Source organism: Gasterosteus aculeatus, chromosome 12, assembly GCF_964276395.1.
Source record: "Gasterosteus aculeatus chromosome 12, fGasAcu3.hap1.1, whole genome shotgun sequence".
Lineage (NCBI taxonomy): Eukaryota > Metazoa > Chordata > Actinopteri > Perciformes > Gasterosteidae > Gasterosteus > Gasterosteus aculeatus.
The window spans coordinates 518,997-542,346 of NC_135700.1; the positions used below are offsets into that span (position 1 = coordinate 518,997).

The window sequence follows — 23,350 nt, forward strand, 5'->3', positions numbered from 1 at the left end:
CTTTGTTGCCATATCCAGCAATAATATGGACTGGGCGTGGTTCCATGCTGTAAGGTTAGAGAAATGCACCATTTGTTTCAGGAGTGTTACACCAGGTACTGGTTGATACTTTTGTAGCCATAGGCATCCTTTTGCAGAGGCAATTTCATAGTCTATGAAGTTTACTGAGACGTGATTATTGCTGGTTGAAAACTTTAACCCAATACCCGCCAAAGATGACTTGAAATATAGTCAGCTGAGGCAATTTTTGTTAGTCTCTAAGGAGACTTCAGATGATATGTCAATAGTAAGCTGAATTCGACATCGCGAAAAATGAGCTTCTTAAGTTGTTGTCTAGTGTTCTCTCTACAATTTTAGATTTTTTTTAACATCTTTAGAAATCTTGTCAAATTCCTTATTCATTGGTTGTCACGGAGACGTCGCATTTTATGTCAATGGTAAACTTTAATCGACATGAGGTTTATCGCTCTCAAATAAACAGAAAATGAGTTTCCAAAATTGTGCTGTAGTGTTCTGTCAACAATTTTAGATTTCTTCTAACATCTTTATAAAACTCCTCAAATTCCAAATTGATTGTTTGTCACGGTAGGCTCTTAACGTTGATAGTACTAAGGATACTTTGTTGCCATATCCAGCAATAATATGGACTGGGCGTGGTTCCATGCTGTAAGGTTAGAAAAATGCACCATTTGTTTCAGGAGTGTTACACCAGGTACTGGTTGATACTTTTGTAGCCATAGGCATCCTTTTGCAGAGGCAATTTCATAGTCTATGAAGTTTACTGAGACGTGATTATTGCTGGTTGAAAACTTTAACCCAATACCCGCCAAAGATGACTTGAAATATAGTCAGCTGAGGCAATTTTTGTTAGTCTCTAAGGAGACTTCAGATGATATGTCAATAGTAAGCTGAATTCGACATCGCGAAAAATGAGCTTCTTAAGTTGTTGTCTAGTGTTCTCTCTACAATTTTAGATTTTTTTTAACATCTTTAGAAATCTTGTCAAATTCCTTATTCATTGGTTGTCACGGAGACGTCGCATTTTATGTCAATGGTAAACTTTAATCGACATGAGGTTTATCGCTCTCAAATAAACAGAAAATGAGTTTCCAAAATTGTGCTGTAGTGTTCTGTCAACAATTTTAGATTTCTTCTAACATCTTTATAAAACTCCTCAAATTCCAAATTGATTGTTTGTCACGGTAGGCTCTTAACGTTGATAGTACTAAGGATACTTTGTTGCCATATCCAGCAATAACTCTCATAACATGGACTGGGCGTGGTTCCATGCTGTAAGGTTAGAGAAATGCACCATTTGTTTCAGGAGTGTTACACCAGGTACTGGTTGATACTTTTGTAGCCATAGGCATCCTTTTGCAGAGGCAATTTCATAGTCTATGAAGTTTACTGAGACGTGATTATTGCTGGTTGAAAACTTTAACCCAATACCCGCCAAAGATGACTTGAAATATAGTCAGCTGAGGCAATTTTTGTTAGTCTCTAAGGAGACTTCAGATGATATGTCAATAGTAAGCTGAATTCGACATCGCGAAAAATGAGCTTCTTAAGTTGTTGTCTAGTGTTCTCTCTACAATTTTAGATTTTTTTTAACATCTTTAGAAATCTTGTCCAATTCCTTATTCATTGGTTGTCACGGAGACGTCACATTTTATGTCAATGGTAAACTTTAATCGACATGAGGTTTATCGCTCTCAAATAAACAGAAAATGAGTTTCCAAAATTGTGCTGTAGTGTTCTGTCAACAATTTTAGATTTCTTCTAACATCTTTATAAAACTCCTCAAATTCCAAATTGATTGTTTGTCACGGTAGGCTCTTAACGTTGATAGTACTAAGGATACTTTGTTGCCATATCCAGCAATAATATGGACTGGGCGTGGTTCCATGCTGTAAGGTTAGAGAAATGCACCATTTGTTTCAGGAGTGTTACACCAGGTACTGGTTGATACTTTTGTAGCCATAGGCATCCTTTTGCAGAGGCAATTTCATAGTCTATGAAGTTTACTGAGACGTGATTATTGCTGGTTGAAAACTTTAACCCAATACCCGCCAAAGATGACTTGAAATATAGTCAGCTGAGGCAATTTTTGTTAGTCTCTAAGGAGACTTCAGATGATATGTCAATAGTAAGCTGAATTCGACATCGCGAAAAATGAGCTTCTTAAGTTGTTGTCTAGTGTTCTCTCTACAATTTTAGATTTGTTTTAACATCTTTAGAAATCTTGTCAAATTCCTTATTCATTGGTTGTCACGGAGACGTCGCATTTTATGTCAATGGTAAACTTTAATCGACATGAGGGGTATCGCTCTCAAATAAACAGAAAATGAGTTTCCAAAATTGTGCTGTAGTGTTCTGTCAACAATTTTAGATTTCTTCTAACATCTTTATAAAACTCCTCAAATTCCAAATTGATTGTTTGTCACGGTAGGCTCTTAACGTTGATAGTACTAAGGATACTTTGTTGCCATATCCAGCAATAACTCTCATAACATGGACTGGGCGTGGTTCCATGCTGTAAGGTTAGAGAAATGCACCATTTGTTTCAGGAGTGTTACACCAGGTACTGGTTGATACTTTTGTAGCCATAGGCATCCTTTTGCAGAGGCAATTTCATAGTCTATGAAGTTTACTGAGACGTGATTATTGCTGGTTGAAAACTTTAACCCAATACCCGCCAAAGATGACTTGAAATATAGTCAGCTGAGGCAATTTTTGTTAGTCTCTAAGGAGACTTCAGATGATATGTCAATAGTAAGCTGAATTCGACATCGCGAAAAATGAGCTTCTTAAGTTGTTGTCTAGTGTTCTCTCTACAATTTTAGATTTGTTTTAACATCTTTAGAAATCTTGTCAAATTCCTTATTCATTGGTTGTCACGGAGACGTCACATTTTATGTCAATGGTAAACTTTAATCGACATGAGGGGTATCGCTCTCAAATAAACAGAAAATGAGTTTCCAAAATTGTGCTGTAGTGTTCTGTCAACAATTTTAGATTTCTTCTAACATCTTTATAAAACTCCTCAAATTCCAAATTGATTGTTTGTCACGGTAGGCTCTTAACGTTGATAGTACTAAGGATACTTTGTTGCCATATCCAGCAATAACTCTCATAACATGGACTGGGCGTGGTTCCATGCTGTAAGGTTAGAGAAATGCACCATTTGTTTCAGGAGTGTTACACCAGGTACTGGTTGATACTTTTGTAGCCATAGGCATCCTTTTGCAGAGGCAATTTCATAGTCTATGAAGTTTACTGAGACGTGATTATTGCTGGTTGAAAACTTTAACCCAATACCCGCCAAAGATGACTTGAAATATAGTCAGCTGAGGCAATTTTTGTTAGTCTCTAAGGAGACTTCAGATGATATGTCAATAGTAAGCTGAATTCGACATCGCGAAAAATGAGATCTTAAGTTGTTGTCTAGTGTTCTCTCTACAATTTTAGATTTGTTTTAACATCTTTAGAAATCTTGTCAAATTCCAAATTGATTGTTTGTCACGGTAGGCTCTTAACGTTGATAGTACTAAGGATACTTTGTTGCCATATCCAGCAATAACTCTCATAACATGGACTGGGCGTGGTTCCATGCTGTAAGGTTAGAGAAATGCACCATTTGTTTCAGGAGTGTTACACCAGGTACTGGTTGATACTTTTGTAGCCATAGGCATCCTTTTGCAGAGGCAATTTCATAGTCTATGAAGTTTACTGAGACGTGATTATTGCTGGTTGAAAACTTTAACCCAATACCCGCCAAAGATGACTTGAAATATAGTCAGCTGAGGCAATTTTTGTTAGTCTCTAAGGAGACTTCAGATGATATGTCAATAGTAAGCTGAATTCGACATCGCGAAAAATGAGCTTCTTAAGTTGTTGTCTAGTGTTCTCTCTACAATTTTAGATTTGTTTTAACATCTTTAGAAATCTTGTCAAATTCCTTATTCATTGGTTGTCACGGAGACGTCACATTTTATGTCAATGGTAAACTTTAATCGACATGAGGGGTATCGCTCTCAAATAAACAGAAAATGAGTTTCCAAAATTGTGCTGTAGTGTTCTGTCAACAATTTTAGATTTCTTCTAACATCTTTATAAAACTCCTCAAATTCCAAATTGATTGTTTGTCACGGTAGGCTCTTAACGTTGATAGTACTAAGGATACTTTGTTGCCATATCCAGCAATAACTCTCATAACATGGACTGGGCGTGGTTCCATGCTGTAAGGTTAGAGAAATGCACCATTTGTTTCAGGAGTGTTACACCAGGTACTGGTTGATACTTTTGTAGCCATAGGCATCCTTTTGCAGAGGCAATTTCATAGTCTATGAAGTTTACTGAGACGTGATTATTGCTGGTTGAAAACTTTAACCCAATACCCGCCAAAGATGACTTGAAATATAGTCAGCTGAGGCAATTTTTGTTAGTCTCTAAGGAGACTTCAGATGATATGTCAATAGTAAGCTGAATTCGACATCGCGAAAAATGAGATCTTAAGTTGTTGTCTAGTGTTCTCTCTACAATTTTAGATTTGTTTTAACATCTTTAGAAATCTTGTCAAATTCCAAATTGATTGTTTGTCACGGTAGGCTCTTAACGTTGATAGTACTAAGGATACTTTGTTGCCATATCCAGCAATAACTCTCATAACATGGACTGGGCGTGGTTCCATGCTGTAAGGTTAGAGAAATGCACCATTTGTTTCAGGAGTGTTACACCAGGTACTGGTTGATACTTTTGTAGCCATAGGCATCCTTTTGCAGAGGCAATTTCATAGTCTATGAAGTTTACTGAGACGTGATTATTGCTGGTTGAAAACTTTAACCCAATACCCGCCAAAGATGACTTGAAATATAGTCAGCTGAGGCAATTTTTGTTAGTCTCTAAGGAGACTTCAGATGATATGTCAATAGTAAGCTGAATTCGACATCGCGAAAAATGAGCTTCTTAAGTTGTTGTCTAGTGTTCTCTCTACAATTTTAGATTTTTTTTAACATCTTTAGAAATCTTGTCAAATTCCTTATTCATTGGTTGTCACGGAGACGTCGCATTTTATGTCAATGGTAAACTTTAATCGACATGAGGTTTATCGCTCTCAAATAAACAGAAAATGAGTTTCCAAAATTGTGCTGTAGTGTTCTGTCAACAATTTTAGATTTCTTCTAACATCTTTATAAAACTCCTCAAATTCCAAATTGATTGTTTGTCACGGTAGGCTCTTAACGTTGATAGTACTAAGGATACTTTGTTGCCATATCCAGCAATAACTCTCATAACATGGACTGGGCGTGGTTCCATGCTGTAAGGTTAGAGAAATGCACCATTTGTTTCAGGAGTGTTACACCAGGTACTGGTTGATACTTTTGTAGCCATAGGCATCCTTTTGCAGAGGCAATTTCATAGTCTATGAAGTTTACTGAGACGTGATTATTGCTGGTTGAAAACTTTAACCCAATACCCGCCAAAGATGACTTGAAATATAGTCAGCTGAGGCAATTTTTGTTAGTCTCTAAGGAGACTTCAGATGATATGTCAATAGTAAGCTGAATTCGACATCACGAAAAATGAGATCTTAAGTTGTTGTCTAGTGTTCTCTCTACAATTTTAGATTTGTTTTAACATCTTTAGAAATCTTGTCAAATTCCAAATTGATTGTTTGTCACGGTAGGCTCTTAACGTTGATAGTACTAAGGATACTTTGTTGCCATATCCAGCAATAATATGGACTGGGCGTGGTTCCATGCTGTAAGGTTAGAAAAATGCACCATTTGTTTCAGGAGTGTTACACCAGGTACTGGTTGATACTTTTGTAGCCATAGGCATCCTTTTGCAGAGGCAATTTCATAGTCTATGAAGTTTACTGAGACGTGATTATTGCTGGTTGAAAACTTTAACCCAATGCCCGCCAAAGATGACTTGAAATATAGTCAGCTGAGGCAATTTTTGTTAGTCTCTAAGGAGACTTCAGATGATATGTCAATAGTAAGCTGAATTCGACATCGCGAAAAATGAGCTTCTTAAGTTGTTGTCTAGTGTTCTCTCTACAATTTTAGATTTTTTTAAACATCTTTAGAAATCTTGTCAAATTCCTTATTCATTGGTTGTCACGGAGACGTCGCATTTTATGTCAATGGTAAACTTTAATCGACATGAGGTTTATCGCTCTCAAATAAACAGAAAATGAGTTTCCAAAATTGTGCTGTAGTGTTCTGTCAACAATTTTAGATTTCTTCTAACATCTTTATAAAACTCCTCAAATTCCAAATTGATTGTTTGTCACGGTAGGCTCTTAACGTTGATAGTACTAAGGATACTTTGTTGCCATATCCAGCAATAACTCTCATAACATGGACTGGGCGTGGTTCCATGCTGTAAGGTTAGAGAAATGCACCATTTGTTTCAGGAGTGTTACACCAGGTACTGGTTGATACTTTTGTAGCCATAGGCATCCTTTTGCAGAGGCAATTTCATAGTCTATGAAGTTTACTGAGACGTGATTATTGCTGGTTGAAAACTTTAACCCAATACCCGCCAAAGATGACTTGAAATATAGTCAGCTGAGGCAATTTTTGTTAGTCTCTAAGGAGACTTCAGATGATATGTCAATAGTAAGCTGAATTCGACATCGCGAAAAATGAGATCTTAAGTCGTTGTCTAGTGTTCTCTCTACAATTTTAGATTTGTTTTAACATCTTTAGAAATCTTGTCAAATTCCAAATTGATTGTTTGTCACGGTAGGCTCTTAACGTTGATAGTACTAAGGATACTTTGTTGCCATATCCAGCAATAATATGGACTGGGCGTGGTTCCATGCTGTAAGGTTAGAAAAATGCACCATTTGTTTCAGGAGTGTTACACCAGGTACTGGTTGATACTTTTGTAGCCATAGGCATCCTTTTGCAGAGGCAATTTCATAGTCTATGAAGTTTACTGAGACGTGATTATTGCTGGTTGAAAACTTTAACCCAATACCCGCCAAAGATGACTTGAAATATAGTCAGCTGAGGCAATTTTTGTTAGTCTCTAAGGAGACTTCAGATGATATGTCAATAGTAAGCTGAATTCGACATCGCGAAAAATGAGCTTCTTAAGTTGTTGTCTAGTGTTCTCTCTACAATTTTAGATTTTTTTAAACATCTTTAGAAATCTTGTCAAATTCCTTATTCATTGGTTGTCACGGAGACGTCGCATTTTATGTCAATGGTAAACTTTAATCGACATGAGGTTTATCGCTCTCAAATAAACAGAAAATGAGTTTCCAAAATTGTGCTGTAGTGTTCTGTCAACAATTTTAGATTTCTTCTAACATCTTTATAAAACTCCTCAAATTCCAAATTGATTGTTTGTCACGGTAGGCTCTTAACGTTGATAGTACTAAGGATACTTTGTTGCCATATCCAGCAATAACTCTCATAACATGGACTGGGCGTGGTTCCATGCTGTAAGGTTAGAGAAATGCACCATTTGTTTCAGGAGTGTTACACCAGGTACTGGTTGATACTTTTGTAGCCATAGGCATCCTTTTGCAGAGGCAATTTCATAGTCTATGAAGTTTACTGAGACGTGATTATTGCTGGTTGAAAACTTTAACCCAATACCCGCCAAAGATGACTTGAAATATAGTCAGCTGAGGCAATTTTTGTTAGTCTCTAAGGAGACTTCAGATGATATGTCAATAGTAAGCTGAATTTGACATCGCGAAAAATGAGATCTTAAGTTGTTGTCTAGTGTTCTCTCTACAATTTTAGATTTGTTTTAACATCTTTAGAAATCTTGTCAAATTCCAAATTGATTGTTTGTCACGGTAGGCTCTTAACGTTGATAGTACTAAGGATACTTTGTTGCCATATCCAGCAATAATATGGACTGGGCGTGGTTCCATGCTGTAAGGTTAGAAAAATGCACCATTTGTTTCAGGAGTGTTACACCAGGTACTGGTTGATACTTTTGTAGCCATAGGCATCCTTTTGCAGAGGCAATTTCATAGTCTATGAAGTTTACTGAGACGTGATTATTGCTGGTTGAAAACTTTAACCCAATACCCGCCAAAGATGACTTGAAATATAGTCAGCTGAGGCAATTTTTGTTAGTCTCTAAGGAGACTTCAGATGATATGTCAATAGTAAGCTGAATTCGACATCGCGAAAAATGAGCTTCTTAAGTTGTTGTCTAGTGTTCTCTCTACAATTTTAGATTTTTTTAAACATCTTTAGAAATCTTGTCAAATTCCTTATTCATTGGTTGTCACGGAGACGTCGCATTCTATGTCAATGGTAAACTTTAATCGACATGAGGTTTATCGCTCTCAAATAAACAGAAAATGAGTTTCCAAAATTGTGCTGTAGTGTTCTGTCAACAATTTTAGATTTCTTCTAACATCTTTATAAAACTCCTCAAATTCCAAATTGATTGTTTGTCACGGTAGGCTCTTAACGTTGATAGTACTAAGGATACTTTGTTGCCATATCCAGCAATAACTCTCATAACATGGACTGGGCGTGGTTCCATGCTGTAAGGTTAGAGAAATGCACCATTTGTTTCAGGAGTGTTACACCAGGTACTGGTTGATACTTTTGTAGCCATAGGCATCCTTTTGCAGAGGCAATTTCATAGTCTATGAAGTTTACTGAGACGTGATTATTGCTGGTTGAAAACTTTAACCCAATACCCGCCAAAGATGACTTGAAATATAGTCAGCTGAGGCAATTTTTGTTAGTCTCTAAGGAGACTTCAGATGATATGTCAATAGTAAGCTGAATTCGACATCGCGAAAAATGAGATCTTAAGTTGTTGTCTAGTGTTCTCTCTACAATTTTAGATTTGTTTTAACATCTTTAGAAATCTTGTCAAATTCCAAATTGATTGTTTGTCACGGTAGGCTCTTAACGTTGATAGTACTAAGGATACTTTGTTGCCATATCCAGCAATAATATGGACTGGGCGTGGTTCCATGCTGTAAGGTTAGAAAAATGCACCATTTGTTTCAGGAGTGTTACACCAGGTACTGGTTGATACTTTTGTAGCCATAGGCATCCTTTTGCAGAGGCAATTTCATAGTCTATGAAGTTTACTGAGACGTGATTATTGCTGGTTGAAAACTTTAACCCAATACCCGCCAAAGATGACTTGAAATATAGTCAGCTGAGGCAATTTTTGTTAGTCTCTAAGGAGACTTCAGATGATATGTCAATAGTAAGCTGAATTCGACATCGCGAAAAATGAGCTTCTTAAGTTGTTGTCAGTGTTCTCTCTACAATTTTAGATTTTTTTAAACATCTTTAGAAATCTTGTCAAATTCCTTATTCATTGGTTGTCACGGAGACGTCGCATTTTATGTCAATGGTAAACTTTAATCGACATGAGGTTTATCGCTCTCAAATAAACAGAAAATGAGTTTCCAAAATTGTGCTGTAGTGTTCTGTCAACAATTTTAGATTTCTTCTAACATCTTTATAAAACTCCTCAAATTCCAAATTGATTGTTTGTCACGGTAGGCTCTTAACGTTGATAGTACTAAGGATACTTTGTTGCCATATCCAGCAATAACTCTCATAACATGGACTGGGCGTGGTTCCATGCTGTAAGGTTAGAGAAATGCACCATTTGTTTCAGGAGTGTTACACCAGGTACTGGTTGATACTTTTGTAGCCATAGGCATCCTTTTGCAGAGGCAATTTCATAGTCTATGAAGTTTACTGAGACGTGATTATTGCTGGTTGAAAACTTTAACCCAATACCCGCCAAAGATGACTTGAAATATAGTCAGCTGAGGCAATTTTTGTTAGTCTCTAAGGAGACTTCAGATGATATGTCAATAGTAAGCTGAATTCGACATCGCGAAAAATGAGATCTTAAGTTGTTGTCTAGTGTTCTCTCTACAATTTTAGATTTGTTTTAACATCTTTAGAAATCTTGTCAAATTCCAAATTGATTGTTTGTCACGGTAGGCTCTTAACGTTGATAGTACTAAGGATACTTTGTTGCCATATCCAGCAATAATATGGACTGGGCGTGGTTCCATGCTGTAAGGTTAGAAAAATGCACCATTTGTTTCAGGAGTGTTACACCAGGTACTGGTTGATACTTTTGTAGCCATAGGCATCCTTTTGCAGAGGCAATTTCATAGTCTATGAAGTTTACTGAGACGTGATTATTGCTGGTTGAAAACTTTAACCCAATACCCGCCAAAGATGACTTGAAATATAGTCAGCTGAGGCAATTTTTGTTAGTCTCTAAGGAGACTTCAGATGATATGTCAATAGTAAGCTGAATTCGACATCGCGAAAAATGAGCTTCTTAAGTTGTTGTCTAGTGTTCTCTCTACAATTTTAGATTTTTTTTAACATCTTTAGAAATCTTGTCAAATTCCTTATTCATTGGTTGTCACGGAGACGTCGCATTTTATGTCAATGGTAAACTTTAATCGACATGAGGTTTATCGCTCTCAAATAAACAGAAAATGAGTTTCCAAAATTGTGCTGTAGTGTTCTGTCAACAATTTTAGATTTCTTCTAACATCTTTATAAAACTCCTCAAATTCCAAATTGATTGTTTGTCACGGTAGGCTCTTAACGTTGATAGTACTAAGGATACTTTGTTGCCATATCCAGCAATAACTCTCATAACATGGACTGGGCGTGGTTCCATGCTGTAAGGTTAGAGAAATGCACCATTTGTTTCAGGAGTGTTACACCAGGTACTGGTTGATACTTTTGTAGCCATAGGCATCCTTTTGCAGAGGCAATTTCATAGTCTATGAAGTTTACTGAGACGTGATTATTGCTGGTTGAAAACTTTAACCCAATACCCGCCAAAGATGACTTGAAATATAGTCAGCTGAGGCAATTTTTGTTAGTCTCTAAGGAGACTTCAGATGATATGTCAATAGTAAGCTGAATTCGACATCGCGGAAAATGAGCTTCTTAAGTTGTTGTCTAGTGTTCTCTCTACAATTTTAGATTTTTTTAACATCTTTAGAAATCTTGTCAAATTCCTTATTCATTGGTTGTCACGGAGACGTCGCATTTTATGTCAATGGTAAACTTTAATCGACATGAGGTTTATCGCTCTCAAATAAACAGAAAATGAGTTTCCAAAATTGTGCTGTAGTGTTCTGTCAACAATTTTAGATTTCTTCTAACATCTTTATAAAACTCCTCAAATTCCAAATTGATTGTTTGTCACGGTAGGCTCTTAACGTTGATAGTACTAAGGATACTTTGTTGCCATATCCAGCAATAACTCTCATAACATGGACTGGGCGTGGTTCCATGCTGTAAGGTTAGAGAAATGCACCATTTGTTTCAGGAGTGTTACACCAGGTACTGGTTGATACTTTTGTAGCCATAGGCATCCTTTTGCAGAGGCAATTTCATAGTCTATGAAGTTTACTGAGACGTGATTATTGCTGGTTGAAAACTTTAACCCAATACCCGCCAAAGATGACTTGAAATATAGTCAGCTGAGGCAATTTTTGTTAGTCTCTAAGGAGACTTCAGATGATATGTCAATAGTAAGCTGAATTCGACATCGCGGAAAATGAGCTTCTTAAGTTGTTGTCTAGTGTTCTCTCTACAATTTTAGATTTTTTTTAACATCTTTAGAAATCTTGTCAAATTCCTTATTCATTGGTTGTCACGGAGACGTCGCATTTTATGTCAATGGTAAACTTTAATCGACATGAGGTTTATCGCTCTCAAATAAACAGAAAATGAGTTTCCAAAATTGTGCTGTAGTGTTCTGTCAACAATTTTAGATTTCTTCTAACATCTTTAGAAAACTCTTCAAATTCCAAATTGATTGTTTGTCACGGTAGGCTCTTAACGTTGATAGTACTAAGGATACTTTGTTGCCATATCCAGCAATAACTCTCATAACATGGACTGGGCGTGGTTCCATGCTGTAAGGTTAGAGAAATGCACCATTTGTTTCAGGAGTGTTACACCAGGTACTGGTTGATACTTTTGTAGCCATAGGCATCCTTTTGCAGAGGCAATTTCATAGTCTATGAAGTTTACTGAGACGTGATTATTGCTGGTTGAAAACTTTAACCCAATACCCGCCAAAGATGACTTGAAATATAGTCAGCTGAGGCAATTTTTGTTAGTCTCTAAGGAGACTTCAGATGATATGTCAATAGTAAGCTGAATTCGACATCGCGAAAAATGAGCTTCTTAAGTTGTTGTCTAGTGTTCTCTCTACAATTTTAGATTTGTTTTAACATCTTTAGAAATCTTGTCAAATTCCAAATTGATTGTTTGTCACGGTAGGCTCTTAACGTTGATAGTACTAAGGATACTTTGTTGCCATATCCAGCAATAATATGGACTGGGCGTGGTTCCATGCTGTAAGGTTAGAAAAATGCACCATTTGTTTCAGGAGTGTTACACCAGGTACTGGTTGATACTTTTGTAGCCATAGGCATCCTTTTGCAGAGGCAATTTCATAGTCTATGAAGTTTACTGAGACGTGATTATTGCTGGTTGAAAACTTTAACCCAATACCCGCCAAAGATGACTTGAAATATAGTCAGCTGAGGCAATTTTTGTTAGTCTATAAGAAGACTTCAGATGATATGTCAATAGTAAGCTGAATTCGACATCGCGAAAAATGAGCTTCTTAAGTTGTTGTCTAGTGTTCTCTCTACAATTTTAGATTTGTTTTAACATCTTTAGAAATCTTGTCAAATTCCAAATTGATTGTTTGTCACGGTAGGCTCTTAACGTTGATAGTACTAAGGATACTTTGTTGCCATATCCAGCAATAATATGGACTGGGCGTGGTTCCATGCTGTAAGGTTAGAAAAATGCACCATTTGTTTCAGGAGTGTTACACCAGGTACTGGTTGATACTTTTGTAGCCATAGGCATCCTTTTGCAGAGGCAATTTCATAGTCTATGAAGTTTACTGAGACGTGATTATTGCTGGTTGAAAACTTTAACCCAATACCCGCCAAAGATGACTTGAAATATAGTCAGCTGAGGCAATTTTTGTTAGTCTCTAAGGAGACTTCAGATGATATGTCAATAGTAAGCTGAATTCGACATCGCGAAAAATGAGCTTCTTAAGTTGTTGTCAGTGTTCTCTCTACAATTTTAGATTTTTTTAAACATCTTTAGAAATCTTGTCAAATTCCTTATTCATTGGTTGTCACGGAGACGTCGCATTTTATGTCAATGGTAAACTTTAATCGACATGAGGTTTATCGCTCTCAAATAAACAGAAAATGAGTTTCCAAAATTGTGCTGTAGTGTTCTGTCAACAATTTTAGATTTCTTCTAACATCTTTATAAAACTCCTCAAATTCCAAATTGATTGTTTGTCACGGTAGGCTCTTAACGTTGATAGTACTAAGGATACTTTGTTGCCATATCCAGCAATAACTCTCATAACATGGACTGGGCGTGGTTCCATGCTGTAAGGTTAGAGAAATGCACCATTTGTTTCAGGAGTGTTACACCAGGTACTGGTTGATACTTTTGTAGCCATAGGCATCCTTTTGCAGAGGCAATTTCATAGTCTATGAAGTTTACTGAGACGTGATTATTGCTGGTTGAAAACTTTAACCCAATACCCGCCAAAGATGACTTGAAATATAGTCAGCTGAGGCAATTTTTGTTAGTCTCTAAGGAGACTTCAGATGATATGTCAATAGTAAGCTGAATTCGACATCGCGAAAAATGAGATCTTAAGTTGTTGTCTAGTGTTCTCTCTACAATTTTAGATTTGTTTTAACATCTTTAGAAATCTTGTCAAATTCCAAATTGATTGTTTGTCACGGTAGGCTCTTAACGTTGATAGTACTAAGGATACTTTGTTGCCATATCCAGCAATAATATGGACTGGGCGTGGTTCCATGCTGTAAGGTTAGAAAAATGCACCATTTGTTTCAGGAGTGTTACACCAGGTACTGGTTGATACTTTTGTAGCCATAGGCATCCTTTTGCAGAGGCAATTTCATAGTCTATGAAGTTTACTGAGACGTGATTATTGCTGGTTGAAAACTTTAACCCAATACCCGCCAAAGATGACTTGAAATATAGTCAGCTGAGGCAATTTTTGTTAGTCTCTAAGGAGACTTCAGATGATATGTCAATAGTAAGCTGAATTCGACATCGCGAAAAATGAGCTTCTTAAGTTGTTGTCTAGTGTTCTCTCTACAATTTTAGATTTTTTTTAACATCTTTAGAAATCTTGTCAAATTCCTTATTCATTGGTTGTCACGGAGACGTCGCATTTTATGTCAATGGTAAACTTTAATCGACATGAGGTTTATCGCTCTCAAATAAACAGAAAATGAGTTTCCAAAATTGTGCTGTAGTGTTCTGTCAACAATTTTAGATTTCTTCTAACATCTTTATAAAACTCCTCAAATTCCAAATTGATTGTTTGTCACGGTAGGCTCTTAACGTTGATAGTACTAAGGATACTTTGTTGCCATATCCAGCAATAACTCTCATAACATGGACTGGGCGTGGTTCCATGCTGTAAGGTTAGAGAAATGCACCATTTGTTTCAGGAGTGTTACACCAGGTACTGGTTGATACTTTTGTAGCCATAGGCATCCTTTTGCAGAGGCAATTTCATAGTCTATGAAGTTTACTGAGACGTGATTATTGCTGGTTGAAAACTTTAACCCAATACCCGCCAAAGATGACTTGAAATATAGTCAGCTGAGGCAATTTTTGTTAGTCTCTAAGGAGACTTCAGATGATATGTCAATAGTAAGCTGAATTCGACATCGCGGAAAATGAGCTTCTTAAGTTGTTGTCTAGTGTTCTCTCTACAATTTTAGATTTTTTTAACATCTTTAGAAATCTTGTCAAATTCCTTATTCATTGGTTGTCACGGAGACGTCGCATTTTATGTCAATGGTAAACTTTAATCGACATGAGGTTTATCGCTCTCAAATAAACAGAAAATGAGTTTCCAAAATTGTGCTGTAGTGTTCTGTCAACAATTTTAGATTTCTTCTAACATCTTTATAAAACTCCTCAAATTCCAAATTGATTGTTTGTCACGGTAGGCTCTTAACGTTGATAGTACTAAGGATACTTTGTTGCCATATCCAGCAATAACTCTCATAACATGGACTGGGCGTGGTTCCATGCTGTAAGGTTAGAGAAATGCACCATTTGTTTCAGGAGTGTTACACCAGGTACTGGTTGATACTTTTGTAGCCATAGGCATCCTTTTGCAGAGGCAATTTCATAGTCTATGAAGTTTACTGAGACGTGATTATTGCTGGTTGAAAACTTTAACCCAATACCCGCCAAAGATGACTTGAAATATAGTCAGCTGAGGCAATTTTTGTTAGTCTCTAAGGAGACTTCAGATGATATGTCAATAGTAAGCTGAATTCGACATCGCGGAAAATGAGCTTCTTAAGTTGTTGTCTAGTGTTCTCTCTACAATTTTAGATTTTTTTTAACATCTTTAGAAATCTTGTCAAATTCCTTATTCATTGGTTGTCACGGAGACGTCGCATTTTATGTCAATGGTAAACTTTAATCGACATGAGGTTTATCGCTCTCAAATAAACAGAAAATGAGTTTCCAAAATTGTGCTGTAGTGTTCTGTCAACAATTTTAGATTTCTTCTAACATCTTTAGAAAACTCTTCAAATTCCAAATTGATTGTTTGTCACGGTAGGCTCTTAACGTTGATAGTACTAAGGATACTTTGTTGCCATATCCAGCAATAACTCTCATAACATGGACTGGGCGTGGTTCCATGCTGTAAGGTTAGAGAAATGCACCATTTGTTTCAGGAGTGTTACACCAGGTACTGGTTGATACTTTTGTAGCCATAGGCATCCTTTTGCAGAGGCAATTTCATAGTCTATGAAGTTTACTGAGACGTGATTATTGCTGGTTGAAAACTTTAACCCAATACCCGCCAAAGATGACTTGAAATATAGTCAGCTGAGGCAATTTTTGTTAGTCTCTAAGGAGACTTCAGATGATATGTCAATAGTAAGCTGAATTCGACATCGCGAAAAATGAGCTTCTTAAGTTGTTGTCTAGTGTTCTCTCTACAATTTTAGATTTGTTTTAACATCTTTAGAAATCTTGTCAAATTCCAAATTGATTGTTTGTCACGGTAGGCTCTTAACGTTGATAGTACTAAGGATACTTTGTTGCCATATCCAGCAATAATATGGACTGGGCGTGGTTCCATGCTGTAAGGTTAGAAAAATGCACCATTTGTTTCAGGAGTGTTACACCAGGTACTGGTTGATACTTTTGTAGCCATAGGCATCCTTTTGCAGAGGCAATTTCATAGTCTATGAAGTTTACTGAGACGTGATTATTGCTGGTTGAAAACTTTAACCCAATACCCGCCAAAGATGACTTGAAATATAGTCAGCTGAGGCAATTTTTGTTAGTCTATAAGAAGACTTCAGATGATATGTCAATAGTAAGCTGAATTCGACATCGCGAAAAATGAGCTTCTTAAGTTGTTGTCTAGTGTTCTCTCTACAATTTTAGATTTTTTTAAACATCTTTAGAAATCTTGTCAAATTCCTTATTCATTGGTTGTCACGGAGACGTCGCATTTTATGTCAATGGTAAACTTTAATCGACATGAGGTTTATCGCTCTCAAATAAACAGAAAATGAGTTTCCAAAATTGTGCTGTAGTGTTCTGTCAACAATTTTAGATTTCTTCTAACATCTTTATAAAACTCCTCAAATTCCAAATTGATTGTTTGTCACGGTAGGCTCTTAACGTTGATAGTACTAAGGATACTTTGTTGCCATATCCAGCAATAATATGGACTGGGCGTGGTTCCATGCTGTAAGGTTAGAAAAATGCACCATTTGTTTCAGGAGTGTTACACCAGGTACTGGTTGATACTTTTGTAGCCATAGGCATCCTTTTGCAGAGGCAATTTCATAGTCTATGAAGTTTACTGAGACGTGATTATTGCTGGTTGAAAACTTTAACCCAATACCCGCCAAAGATGACTTGAAATATAGTCAGCTGAGGCAATTTTTGTTAGTCTCTAAGGAGACTTCAGATGATATGTCAATAGTAAGCTGAATTCGACATCGCGAAAAATGAGCTTCTTAAGTTGTTGTCTAGTGTTCTCTCTACAATTTTAGATTTTTTTAAACATCTTTAGAAATCTTGTCAAATTCCTTATTCATTGGTTGTCACGGAGACGTCGCATTTTATGTCAATGGTAAACTTTAATCGACATGAGGTTTATCGCTCTCAAATAAACAGAAAATGAGTTTCCAAAATTGTGCTGTAGTGTTCTGTCAACAATTTTAGATTTCTTCTAACATCTTTATAAAACTCCTCAAATTCCAAATTGATTGTTTGTCACGGTAGGCTCTTAACGTTGATAGTACTAAGGATACTTTGTTGCCATATCCAGCAATAACTCTCATAACATGGACTGGGCGTGGTTCCATGCTGTAAGGTTAGAGAAATGCACCATTTGTTTCAGGAGTGTTACACCAGGTACTGGTTGATACTTTTGTAGCCATAGGCATCCTTTTGCAGAGGCAATTTCATAGTCTATGAAGTTTACTGAGACGTGATTATTGCTGGTTGAAAACTTTAACCCAATACCCGCCAAAGATGACTTGAAATATAGTCAGCTGAGGCAATTTTTGTTAGTCTCTAAGGAGACTTCAGATGATATGTCAATAGTAAGCTGAATTCGACATCGCGAAAAATGAGATCTTAAGTTGTTGTCTAGTGTTCTCTCTACAATTTTAGATTTGTTTTAACATCTTTAGAAATCTTGTCAAATTCCTTATTCATTGGTTGTCACGGAGACGTCACATTTGATGTCAATGGTAAACTTTAATCGACATGAGGTTTATCGCTCTCAAATAAACAGAAAATGAGTTTCCAAAATTGTGCTGTAGTGTTCTGTCAACAATTTTAGATTTCTTCTAACATCTTTATAAAACTCCTCAAATTCCAAATTGATTGTTTGTCACGGTAGGCTCTTAACGTTGATAGTACTAAGGATACTTTGTTGCCATATCCAGCAATAACTCTCATAACATGGACTGGGCGTGGTTCCATGCTGTAAGGTTAGAGAAATGCACCATTTGTTTCAGGAGTGTTACACCAGGTACTGGTTGATACTTTTGTAGCCATAGGCATCCTTTTGCAGAGGCAATTTCATAGTCTATGAAGTTTACTGAGACGTGATTATTGCTGGTTGAAAACTTTAACCCAATACCCGCCAAAGATGACTTGAAATATAGTCAGCTGAGGCAATTTTTGTTAGTCTCTAAGGAGACTTCAGATGATATGTCAATAGTAAGCTGAATTCGACATCGCGAAAAATGAGCTTCTTAAGTTGTTGTCTAGTGTTCTCTCTACAATTTTAGATTTTTTTTAACATCTTTAGAAATCTTGTCAAATTCCTTATTCATTGGTTGTCACGGAGACGTCGCATTTTATGTCAATGGTAAACTTTAATCGACATGAGGTTTATCGCTCTCAAATAAACAGAAAATGAGTTTCCAAAATTGTGCTGTAGTGTTCTGTCAACAATTTTAGATTTCTTCTAACATCTTTATAAAACTCCTCAAATTCCAAATTGATTGTTTGTCACGGTAGGCTCTTAACGTTGATAGTACTAAGGATACTTTGTTGCCATATCCAGCAATAACTCTCATAACATGGACTGGGCGTGGTTCCATGCTGTAAGGTTAGAAAAATGCACCATTTGTTTCAGGAGTGTTACACCAGGTACTGGTTGATACTTTTGTAGCCATAGGCATCCTTTTGCAGAGGCAATTTCATAGTCTATGAAGTTTACTGAGACGTGATTATTGCTGGTTGAAAACTTTAACCCAATACCCGCCAAAGATGACTTGAAATATAGTCAGCTGAGGCAATTTTTGTTAGTCTCTAAGGAGACTTCAGATGATATGTCAATAGTAAGCTGAATTCGACATCGCGGAAAATGAGCTTCTTAAGTTGTTGTCTAGTGTTCTCTCTACAATTTTAGATTTTTTTAACATCTTTAGAAATCTTGTCAAATTCCTTATTCATTGGTTGTCACGGAGACGTCGCATTTTATGTCAATGGTAAACTTTAATCGACATGAGGTTTATCGCTCTCAAATAAACAGAAAATGAGTTTCCAAAATTGTGCTGTAGTGTTCTGTCAACAATTTTAGATTTCTTCTAACATCTTTATAAAACTCCTCAAATTCCAAATTGATTGTTTGTCACGGTAGGCTCTTAACGTTGATAGTACTAAGGATACTTTGTTGCCATATCCAGCAATAACTCTCATAACATGGACTGGGCGTGGTTCCATGCTGTAAGGTTAGAGAAATGCACCATTTGTTTCAGGAGTGTTACACCAGGTACTGGTTGATACTTTTGTAGCCATAGGCATCCTTTTGCAGAGGCAATTTCATAGTCTATGAAGTTTACTGAGACGTGATTATTGCTGGTTGAAAACTTTAACCCAATACCCGCCAAAGATGACTTGAAATATAGTCAGCTGAGGCAATTTTTGTTAGTCTCTAAGGAGACTTCAGATGATATGTCAATAGTAAGCTGAATTCGACATCGCGAAAAATGAGCTTCTTAAGTTGTTGTCTAGTGTTCTCTCTACAATTTTAGATTTGTTTTAACATCTTTAGAAATCTTGTCAAATTCCAAATTGATTGTTTGTCACGGTAGGCTCTTAACGTTGATAGTACTAAGGATACTTTGTTGCCATATCCAGCAATAATATGGACTGGGCGTGGTTCCATGCTGTAAGGTTAGAAAAATGCACCATTTGTTTCAGGAGTGTTACACCAGGTACTGGTTGATACTTTTGTAGCCATAGGCATCCTTTTGCAGAGGCAATTTCATAGTCTATGAAGTTTACTGAGACGTGATTATTGCTGGTTGAAAACTTTAACCCAATACCCGCCAAAGATGACTTGAAATATAGTCAGCTGAGGCAATTTTTGTTAGTCTATAAGAAGACTTCAGATGATATGTCAATAGTAAGCTGAATTCGACATCGCGAAAAATGAGCTTCTTAAGTTGTTGTCTAGTGTTCTCTCTACAATTTTAGATTTTTTTAAACATCTTTAGAAATCTTGTCAAATTCCTTATTCATTGGTTGTCACGGAGACGTCGCATTTTATGTCAATGGTAAACTTTAATCGACATGAGGTTTATCGCTCTCAAATAAACAGAAAATGAGTTTCCAAAATTGTGCTGTAGTGTTCTGTCAACAATTTTAGATTTCTTCTAACATCTTTATAAAACTCCTCAAATTCCAAATTGATTGTTTGTCACGGTAGGCTCTTAACGTTGATAGTACTAAGGATACTTTGTTGCCATATCCAGCAATAATATGGACTGGGCGTGGTTCCATGCTGTAAGGTTAGAAAAATGCACCATTTGTTTCAGGAGTGTTACACCAGGTACTGGTTGATACTTTTGTAGCCATAGGCATCCTTTTGCAGAGGCAATTTCATAGTCTATGAAGTTTACTGAGACGTGATTATTGCTGGTTGAAAACTTTAACCCAATACCCGCCAAAGATGACTTGAAATATAGTCAGCTGAGGCAATTTTTGTTAGTCTCTAAGGAGACTTCAGATGATATGTCAATAGTAAGCTGAATTCGACATCGCGAAAAATGAGCTTCTTAAGTTGTTGTCTAGTGTTCTCTCTACAATTTTAGATTTTTTTAAACATCTTTAGAAATCTTGTCAAATTCCTTATTCATTGGTTGTCACGGAGACGTCGCATTTTATGTCAATGGTAAACTTTAATCGACATGAGGTTTATCGCTCTCAAATAAACAGAAAATGAGTTTCCAAAATTGTGCTGTAGTGTTCTGTCAACAATTTTAGATTTCTTCTAACATCTTTATAAAACTCCTCAAATTCCAAATTGATTGTTTGTCACGGTAGGCTCTTAACGTTGATAGTACTAAGGATACTTTGTTGCCATATCCAGCAATAACTCTCATAACATGGACTGGGCGTGGTTCCATGCTGTAAGGTTAGAGAAATGCACCATTTGTTTCAGGAGTGTTACACCAGGTACTGGTTGATACTTTTGTAGCCATAGGCATCCTTTTGCAGAGGCAATTTCATAGTCTATGAAGTTTACTGAGACGTGATTATTGCTGGTTGAAAACTTTAACCCAATACCCGCCAAAGATGACTTGAAATATAGTCAGCTGAGGCAATTTTTGTTAGTCTCTAAGGAGACTTCAGATGATATGTCAATAGTAAGCTGAATTCGACATCGCGAAAAATGAGATCTTAAGTTGTTGTCTAGTGTTCTCTCTACAATTTTAGATTTGTTTTAACATCTTTAGAAATCTTGTCAAATTCCTTATTCATTGGTTGTCACGGAGACGTCGCATTTTATGTCAATGGTAAACTTTAATCGACATGAGGTTTATCGCTCTCAAATAAACAGAAAATGAGTTTCCAAAATTGTGCTGTAGTGTTCTGTCAACAATTTTAGATTTCTTCTAACATCTTTATAAAACTCCTCAAATTCCAAATTGATTGTTTGTCACGGTAGGCTCTTAACGTTGATAGTACTAAGGATACTTTGTTGCCATATCCAGCAATAACTCTCATAACATGGACTGGGCGTGGTTCCATGCTGTAAGGTTAGAAAAATGCACCATTTGTTTCAGGAGTGTTACACCAGGTACTGGTTGATACTTTTGTAGCCATAGGCATCCTTTTGCAGAGGCAATTTCATAGTCTATGAAGTTTACTGAGACGTGATTATTGCTGGTTGAAAACTTTAACCCAATACCCGCCAAAGATGACTTGAAATATAGTCAGCTGAGGCAATTTTTGTTAGTCTCTAAGGAGACTTCAGATGATATGTCAATAGTAAGCTGAATTCGACATCGCGGAAAATGAGCTTCTTAAGTTGTTGTCTAGTGTTCTCTCTACAATTTTAGATTTTTTTAACATCTTTAGAAATCTTGTCAAATTCCTTATTCATTGGTTGTCACGGAGACGTCGCATTTTATGTCAATGGTAAACTTTAATCGACATGAGGTTTATCGCTCTCAAATAAACAGAAAATGAGTTTCCAAAATTGTGCTGTAGTGTTCTGTCAACAATTTTAGATTTCTTCTAACATCTTTATAAAACTCCTCAAATTCCAAATTGATTGTTTGTCACGGTAGGCTCTTAACGTTGATAGTACTAAGGATACTTTGTTGCCATATCCAGCAATAACTCTCATAACATGGACTGGGCGTGGTTCCATGCTGTAAGGTTAGAGAAATGCACCATTTGTTTCAGGAGTGTTACACCAGGTACTGGTTGATACTTTTGTAGCCATAGGCATCCTTTTGCAGAGGCAATTTCATAGTCTATGAAGTTTACTGAGACGTGATTATTGCTGGTTGAAAACTTTAACCCAATACCCGCCAAAGATGACTTGAAATATAGTCAGCTGAGGCAATTTTTGTTAGTCTCTAAGGAGACTTCAGATGATATGTCAATAGTAAGCTGAATTCGACATCGCGGAAAATGAGCTTCTTAAGTTGTTGTCTAGTGTTCTCTCTACAATTTTAGATTTTTTTTAACATCTTTAGAAATCTTGTCAAATTCCTTATTCATTGGTTGTCACGGAGACGTCGCATTTTATGTCAATGGTAAACTTTAATCGACATGAGGTTTATCGCTCTCAAATAAACAGAAAATGAGTTTCCAAAATTGTGCTGTAGTGTTCTGTCAACAATTTTAGATTTCTTCTAACATCTTTAGAAAACTCTTCAAATTCCAAATTGATTGTTTGTCACGGTAGGCTCTTAACGTTGATAGTACTAAGGATACTTTGTTGCCATATCCAGCAATAACTCTCATAACATGGACTGGGCGTGGTTCCATGCTGTAAGGTTAGAGAAATGCACCATTTGTTTCAGGAGTGTTACACCAGGTACTGGTTGATACTTTTGTAGCCATAGGCATCCTTTTGCAGAGGCAATTTCATAGTCTATGAAGTTTACTGAGACGTGATTATTGCTGGTTGAAAACTTTAACCCAATACCCGCCAAAGATGACTTGAAATATAGTCAGCTGAGGCAATTTTTGTTAGTCTCTAAGGAGACTTCAGATGATATGTCAATAGTAAGCTGAATTCGACATCGCGAAAAATGAGCTTCTTAAGTTGTTGTCTAGTGTTCTCTCTACAATTTTAGATTTGTTTTAACATCTTTAGAAATCTTGTCAAATTCCAAATTGATTGTTTGTCACGGTAGGCTCTTAACGTTGATAGTACTAAGGATACTTTGTTGCCATATCCAGCAATAATATGGACTGGGCGTGGTTCCATGCTGTAAGGTTAGAAAAATGCACCA

At 36.6% G+C, this 23,350-nt stretch overlaps 41 non-coding genes across 41 annotated transcripts; all 41 read left to right on the forward strand.

Moving 5' to 3' along the window:
- Positions 1-125: 125 nt before the first annotated feature.
- On the forward strand, positions 126-266 carry LOC144385386 (U4 spliceosomal RNA). Its single transcript, XR_013451647.1, has one exon. It is a non-coding gene; the product is annotated as a U4 spliceosomal RNA (small nuclear RNA).
- Positions 267-742: 476 nt separating this feature from the next.
- Positions 743-883, forward strand: LOC144385387 (U4 spliceosomal RNA). Its single transcript, XR_013451648.1, has one exon. It is a non-coding gene; the product is annotated as a U4 spliceosomal RNA (small nuclear RNA).
- Positions 884-1,368: 485 nt separating this feature from the next.
- Positions 1,369-1,509, forward strand: LOC144385388 (U4 spliceosomal RNA). The gene has a single exon (XR_013451649.1). It is a non-coding gene; the product is annotated as a U4 spliceosomal RNA (small nuclear RNA).
- A 476-nt stretch (positions 1,510-1,985) lies between these two features.
- On the forward strand, positions 1,986-2,126 carry LOC144385389 (U4 spliceosomal RNA). Its single transcript, XR_013451650.1, has one exon. It is a non-coding gene; the product is annotated as a U4 spliceosomal RNA (small nuclear RNA).
- A 485-nt stretch (positions 2,127-2,611) lies between these two features.
- LOC144385390 (U4 spliceosomal RNA) lies at positions 2,612-2,752 on the forward strand. The gene has a single exon (XR_013451651.1). It is a non-coding gene; the product is annotated as a U4 spliceosomal RNA (small nuclear RNA).
- A 485-nt stretch (positions 2,753-3,237) lies between these two features.
- Positions 3,238-3,378, forward strand: LOC144385391 (U4 spliceosomal RNA). Its single transcript, XR_013451652.1, has one exon. It is a non-coding gene; the product is annotated as a U4 spliceosomal RNA (small nuclear RNA).
- A 312-nt stretch (positions 3,379-3,690) lies between these two features.
- Positions 3,691-3,831, forward strand: LOC144385392 (U4 spliceosomal RNA). The gene has a single exon (XR_013451653.1). It is a non-coding gene; the product is annotated as a U4 spliceosomal RNA (small nuclear RNA).
- Positions 3,832-4,316: 485 nt separating this feature from the next.
- On the forward strand, positions 4,317-4,457 carry LOC144385393 (U4 spliceosomal RNA). The gene has a single exon (XR_013451654.1). It is a non-coding gene; the product is annotated as a U4 spliceosomal RNA (small nuclear RNA).
- Positions 4,458-4,769: 312 nt separating this feature from the next.
- LOC144385394 (U4 spliceosomal RNA) lies at positions 4,770-4,910 on the forward strand. The gene has a single exon (XR_013451655.1). It is a non-coding gene; the product is annotated as a U4 spliceosomal RNA (small nuclear RNA).
- Positions 4,911-5,395: 485 nt separating this feature from the next.
- LOC144385395 (U4 spliceosomal RNA) lies at positions 5,396-5,536 on the forward strand. Its single transcript, XR_013451656.1, has one exon. It is a non-coding gene; the product is annotated as a U4 spliceosomal RNA (small nuclear RNA).
- Positions 5,537-5,839: 303 nt separating this feature from the next.
- LOC144385573 (U4 spliceosomal RNA) lies at positions 5,840-5,980 on the forward strand. Its single transcript, XR_013451834.1, has one exon. It is a non-coding gene; the product is annotated as a U4 spliceosomal RNA (small nuclear RNA).
- A 485-nt stretch (positions 5,981-6,465) lies between these two features.
- Positions 6,466-6,606, forward strand: LOC144385396 (U4 spliceosomal RNA). The gene has a single exon (XR_013451657.1). It is a non-coding gene; the product is annotated as a U4 spliceosomal RNA (small nuclear RNA).
- A 303-nt stretch (positions 6,607-6,909) lies between these two features.
- LOC144385397 (U4 spliceosomal RNA) lies at positions 6,910-7,050 on the forward strand. Its single transcript, XR_013451658.1, has one exon. It is a non-coding gene; the product is annotated as a U4 spliceosomal RNA (small nuclear RNA).
- Positions 7,051-7,535: 485 nt separating this feature from the next.
- Positions 7,536-7,676, forward strand: LOC144385398 (U4 spliceosomal RNA). The gene has a single exon (XR_013451659.1). It is a non-coding gene; the product is annotated as a U4 spliceosomal RNA (small nuclear RNA).
- A 303-nt stretch (positions 7,677-7,979) lies between these two features.
- LOC144385399 (U4 spliceosomal RNA) lies at positions 7,980-8,120 on the forward strand. Its single transcript, XR_013451660.1, has one exon. It is a non-coding gene; the product is annotated as a U4 spliceosomal RNA (small nuclear RNA).
- Positions 8,121-8,605: 485 nt separating this feature from the next.
- Positions 8,606-8,746, forward strand: LOC144385400 (U4 spliceosomal RNA). The gene has a single exon (XR_013451661.1). It is a non-coding gene; the product is annotated as a U4 spliceosomal RNA (small nuclear RNA).
- Positions 8,747-9,049: 303 nt separating this feature from the next.
- Positions 9,050-9,190, forward strand: LOC144385401 (U4 spliceosomal RNA). The gene has a single exon (XR_013451662.1). It is a non-coding gene; the product is annotated as a U4 spliceosomal RNA (small nuclear RNA).
- Positions 9,191-9,674: 484 nt separating this feature from the next.
- On the forward strand, positions 9,675-9,815 carry LOC144385402 (U4 spliceosomal RNA). The gene has a single exon (XR_013451663.1). It is a non-coding gene; the product is annotated as a U4 spliceosomal RNA (small nuclear RNA).
- Positions 9,816-10,118: 303 nt separating this feature from the next.
- On the forward strand, positions 10,119-10,259 carry LOC144385403 (U4 spliceosomal RNA). Its single transcript, XR_013451664.1, has one exon. It is a non-coding gene; the product is annotated as a U4 spliceosomal RNA (small nuclear RNA).
- A 485-nt stretch (positions 10,260-10,744) lies between these two features.
- LOC144385404 (U4 spliceosomal RNA) lies at positions 10,745-10,885 on the forward strand. The gene has a single exon (XR_013451665.1). It is a non-coding gene; the product is annotated as a U4 spliceosomal RNA (small nuclear RNA).
- A 484-nt stretch (positions 10,886-11,369) lies between these two features.
- Positions 11,370-11,510, forward strand: LOC144385405 (U4 spliceosomal RNA). Its single transcript, XR_013451666.1, has one exon. It is a non-coding gene; the product is annotated as a U4 spliceosomal RNA (small nuclear RNA).
- A 485-nt stretch (positions 11,511-11,995) lies between these two features.
- Positions 11,996-12,136, forward strand: LOC144385406 (U4 spliceosomal RNA). Its single transcript, XR_013451667.1, has one exon. It is a non-coding gene; the product is annotated as a U4 spliceosomal RNA (small nuclear RNA).
- Positions 12,137-12,440: 304 nt separating this feature from the next.
- Positions 12,441-12,581, forward strand: LOC144385580 (U4 spliceosomal RNA). Its single transcript, XR_013451841.1, has one exon. It is a non-coding gene; the product is annotated as a U4 spliceosomal RNA (small nuclear RNA).
- Positions 12,582-12,885: 304 nt separating this feature from the next.
- On the forward strand, positions 12,886-13,026 carry LOC144385407 (U4 spliceosomal RNA). The gene has a single exon (XR_013451668.1). It is a non-coding gene; the product is annotated as a U4 spliceosomal RNA (small nuclear RNA).
- Positions 13,027-13,510: 484 nt separating this feature from the next.
- On the forward strand, positions 13,511-13,651 carry LOC144385408 (U4 spliceosomal RNA). The gene has a single exon (XR_013451669.1). It is a non-coding gene; the product is annotated as a U4 spliceosomal RNA (small nuclear RNA).
- Positions 13,652-13,954: 303 nt separating this feature from the next.
- Positions 13,955-14,095, forward strand: LOC144385409 (U4 spliceosomal RNA). Its single transcript, XR_013451670.1, has one exon. It is a non-coding gene; the product is annotated as a U4 spliceosomal RNA (small nuclear RNA).
- A 485-nt stretch (positions 14,096-14,580) lies between these two features.
- On the forward strand, positions 14,581-14,721 carry LOC144385410 (U4 spliceosomal RNA). Its single transcript, XR_013451671.1, has one exon. It is a non-coding gene; the product is annotated as a U4 spliceosomal RNA (small nuclear RNA).
- Positions 14,722-15,205: 484 nt separating this feature from the next.
- On the forward strand, positions 15,206-15,346 carry LOC144385411 (U4 spliceosomal RNA). The gene has a single exon (XR_013451672.1). It is a non-coding gene; the product is annotated as a U4 spliceosomal RNA (small nuclear RNA).
- Positions 15,347-15,831: 485 nt separating this feature from the next.
- Positions 15,832-15,972, forward strand: LOC144385412 (U4 spliceosomal RNA). Its single transcript, XR_013451673.1, has one exon. It is a non-coding gene; the product is annotated as a U4 spliceosomal RNA (small nuclear RNA).
- A 304-nt stretch (positions 15,973-16,276) lies between these two features.
- LOC144385581 (U4 spliceosomal RNA) lies at positions 16,277-16,417 on the forward strand. The gene has a single exon (XR_013451842.1). It is a non-coding gene; the product is annotated as a U4 spliceosomal RNA (small nuclear RNA).
- Positions 16,418-16,893: 476 nt separating this feature from the next.
- LOC144385413 (U4 spliceosomal RNA) lies at positions 16,894-17,034 on the forward strand. The gene has a single exon (XR_013451674.1). It is a non-coding gene; the product is annotated as a U4 spliceosomal RNA (small nuclear RNA).
- A 485-nt stretch (positions 17,035-17,519) lies between these two features.
- Positions 17,520-17,660, forward strand: LOC144385414 (U4 spliceosomal RNA). Its single transcript, XR_013451675.1, has one exon. It is a non-coding gene; the product is annotated as a U4 spliceosomal RNA (small nuclear RNA).
- A 484-nt stretch (positions 17,661-18,144) lies between these two features.
- On the forward strand, positions 18,145-18,285 carry LOC144385416 (U4 spliceosomal RNA). Its single transcript, XR_013451676.1, has one exon. It is a non-coding gene; the product is annotated as a U4 spliceosomal RNA (small nuclear RNA).
- A 485-nt stretch (positions 18,286-18,770) lies between these two features.
- Positions 18,771-18,911, forward strand: LOC144385417 (U4 spliceosomal RNA). The gene has a single exon (XR_013451677.1). It is a non-coding gene; the product is annotated as a U4 spliceosomal RNA (small nuclear RNA).
- Positions 18,912-19,395: 484 nt separating this feature from the next.
- On the forward strand, positions 19,396-19,536 carry LOC144385418 (U4 spliceosomal RNA). The gene has a single exon (XR_013451678.1). It is a non-coding gene; the product is annotated as a U4 spliceosomal RNA (small nuclear RNA).
- Positions 19,537-19,840: 304 nt separating this feature from the next.
- On the forward strand, positions 19,841-19,981 carry LOC144385582 (U4 spliceosomal RNA). Its single transcript, XR_013451843.1, has one exon. It is a non-coding gene; the product is annotated as a U4 spliceosomal RNA (small nuclear RNA).
- Positions 19,982-20,457: 476 nt separating this feature from the next.
- Positions 20,458-20,598, forward strand: LOC144385419 (U4 spliceosomal RNA). The gene has a single exon (XR_013451679.1). It is a non-coding gene; the product is annotated as a U4 spliceosomal RNA (small nuclear RNA).
- A 485-nt stretch (positions 20,599-21,083) lies between these two features.
- LOC144385420 (U4 spliceosomal RNA) lies at positions 21,084-21,224 on the forward strand. Its single transcript, XR_013451680.1, has one exon. It is a non-coding gene; the product is annotated as a U4 spliceosomal RNA (small nuclear RNA).
- A 484-nt stretch (positions 21,225-21,708) lies between these two features.
- On the forward strand, positions 21,709-21,849 carry LOC144385421 (U4 spliceosomal RNA). The gene has a single exon (XR_013451681.1). It is a non-coding gene; the product is annotated as a U4 spliceosomal RNA (small nuclear RNA).
- A 484-nt stretch (positions 21,850-22,333) lies between these two features.
- Positions 22,334-22,474, forward strand: LOC144385422 (U4 spliceosomal RNA). Its single transcript, XR_013451682.1, has one exon. It is a non-coding gene; the product is annotated as a U4 spliceosomal RNA (small nuclear RNA).
- A 485-nt stretch (positions 22,475-22,959) lies between these two features.
- Positions 22,960-23,100, forward strand: LOC144385423 (U4 spliceosomal RNA). Its single transcript, XR_013451683.1, has one exon. It is a non-coding gene; the product is annotated as a U4 spliceosomal RNA (small nuclear RNA).
- Positions 23,101-23,350: the final 250 nt, after the last annotated feature.